Source organism: Clavelina lepadiformis, unplaced genomic scaffold (genome assembly GCF_947623445.1).
Source record: "Clavelina lepadiformis unplaced genomic scaffold, kaClaLepa1.1 scaffold_304, whole genome shotgun sequence".
Taxonomy (NCBI): Eukaryota; Metazoa; Chordata; class Ascidiacea; order Aplousobranchia; family Clavelinidae; genus Clavelina; species Clavelina lepadiformis.
Window position 1 is genome coordinate 15001 of NW_027508279.1, and position 2500 is coordinate 17500.

General features: G+C 48.0%; 1 non-coding gene across 1 annotated transcript in view; it reads left to right on the forward strand.

Moving 5' to 3' along the window:
- The first annotated feature begins 1651 nt into the window (after nt 1-1651).
- LOC143472804 (small subunit ribosomal RNA) overlaps nt 1652-2500 on the forward strand; it is a 1808-nt gene continuing 959 nt past the window's right edge. The window contains exon 1 of the ribosomal RNA XR_013120112.1: nt 1652-2500. This exon is cut by the window's right edge and continues 959 nt beyond it. This is a non-coding gene — a ribosomal RNA (small subunit ribosomal RNA).

Genomic DNA, 2500 nt, shown 5'->3' on the forward strand with positions numbered 1-2500 from the left:
ACATACATACATACATACATACATACATACATACATACATACATACATACATACAAGCATGGAAGATTGAATTGCTATTTATTTGCATTTTTCCTCTAGCGACCGTAATGTGTTTCTTTTTTGGTCGCTAGTTGGCGCCCTCGGACTACCATAATTTCCACAACGCGTCCGTTTTGCCATCGCATTCTTCCCTGCGGCACTGCTTGCTCACAAATTTTTTTCCTTTCAGTATTATGAGCGAAGCAAACATTTACCTGGAGCATCAGCCTTCCGCTATTATTATTCCGCTTAAACCTATTCCTACTGCAATGTTCAATGATCAATGATCAACTCAATTCCCGACGAAAGACGGTCTATTCTGAGTTACCCAAAACGGTGACTGGCAGGTGAGTGCATTTGATATATTTCTTTAGCGTTTGGACGTGTGTGATTCAATATATTTTGTATGACACTCTGTTACATTGTCGTAATTGAGCTCTTCAATTTAATTTCATTTAATTTAATTTTATTTTATAATTTAACAATAACTTTGTACAATTAAATAACTTTAATTGATAAATACGTTGTCATTGCCTTGCATTGACTCACGTAGCTTTGCAATGCTGCTTGATGATCATTTGATGATTTTGTTGTATGACATATATTGTTATGATTATATCGATTAAAATTGTGCACTTTGACACTGTATGGCATTAGATTAATTTTATCAAGTCGATTCACACCAAAAAAATGTTAAAGTCCAAACGCCCAGGTCGCGCGGATAGCCCTCACCCGCCGCGGATTTTCCCAAGTCGGAAGAGCTTTAGCCGCGAGTCGGTGTTTGGACTTTAACTTTTTGTTGGTGTGATGAGACTTGAAAATTTTTTAGAGTCCAAACGACCAGGTCGCGCGCATAGCTTTCACCTGGCGCGGATTTTCCGAACTCGGGAGAGCATCACGCGCGGGTCGGTGTTGTGGACTCTGAAAATTTTTCCCATCCACTCCAAAAAATGTTAGAGTCCAAACGCCCAGGCCGCGCATATTCTCTTGACCGAGCGCGGATTTTTCGACCTCGGAAAAGTTTTTGCCGCGGGTCGATGTTTGGACTCTGAAATTTTTTCAAGTCTCGACAAAAAGTTAAAGTCCAAACGTTGGGAAATATTTTCAGAGTCCAAACGTTCGAGTTGCGCGCAGTGCCCGGCCGGGGCGCGGTTCGGCGGCCACGGCAAGCGGCCACGCACCTTCCCAAACTCCAAATCCGGCCGCGAGCTCGCGCGATCCCGAGGCCGTTCTGGGGTACCATGGCGATGCAGGATTCTGTGACTACTATGAGGGAGCAGGCAGTCGTGTGAGCGAATGCGCGCGCGAGTGCGAATCGAAGCAGAATCGATCTCGGTTGGCGTCGGGCACGATGGGCAGATGTAATGCTGTTCGCGCGGTCGCCCATGCTTAGCCGGGGTTTTGAGCGGTCTGTCGGATCCAGTGGCAAGCTATCGGCGTGCCTCGGCGCGAGTATTGCACTCGAATCGCCGGGCAGCGTCCGGAATTGACGGTTTTCGGAGCTCGTGCAAGCCGCGAGCGTAGTGTTTGAGTAGCGATGTACACGGAGAACGTGTGAAAAGAAACGCGGGGCGCCCGTCGTCCCGCAGCAGCCTCGTTTGCTGCGAATAGCTACCTGGTTGATCCTGCCAGTAGTCATATGCTTGTCTCAAAGATTAAGCCATGCAAGTGTAAGTACGAGCTCTCGTACAGTGAAACTGCGAATGGCTCATTAAATCAGTTATGGTTCATTTGATCGTACGTGTTACTTGGATAACTGTGGTAATTCTAGAGCTAATACATGCGAAAAGCGCCGACTCACGGAGGCGTGCATTTATCAGACCAAAAACCGACCGGGCCTCGGCCCGTGCTCGTTGGTGACTCTGGATAACTTTGCGGATCGCACGGTCTTGCACCGGCGACAAATCATTCAAGTGTCTGCCCTATCAACTTTCGTCGGTACGGTATCTGCCTACCGAGGTTCTTACGGGTGACGGGGAATCAGGGTTCGATTCCGGAGAGGGAGCCTGAGAAACGGCTACCACTTCCAAGGAAGGCAGCAGGCGCGCAAATTACCCATTCCCGACGCGGGGAGGTAGTGACGAAAAATAACAATGCAGGACTCTAACGAGGCCCTGTAATTGGAATGAGTACACTCTAAAACTTTTAACGAGTATCCATTGGAGGGCAAGTCTGGTGCCAGCAGCCGCGGTAATTCCAGCTCCAAAAGTGTATATTTAAGTTGTTGCGGTTAAAAAGCTCGTAGTTGGATTTTGGGCTCGGGCCGTCGGTCCGTCGCAAGGCGTGTACTGGCGTGCCCGGCCTCACCTTCGGTTCACCGTCGGTGCTCTTGACTGAGTGTTGGCGGCGGCCGGAACGTTTACTTTGAAAAAATTAGAGTGTTCAAAGCAGGCGGTTCGCCTGAATAATGGTGCATGGAATAATGGAATAGGACCTCGGTTCTATTTTGTTGGTTTTCGGA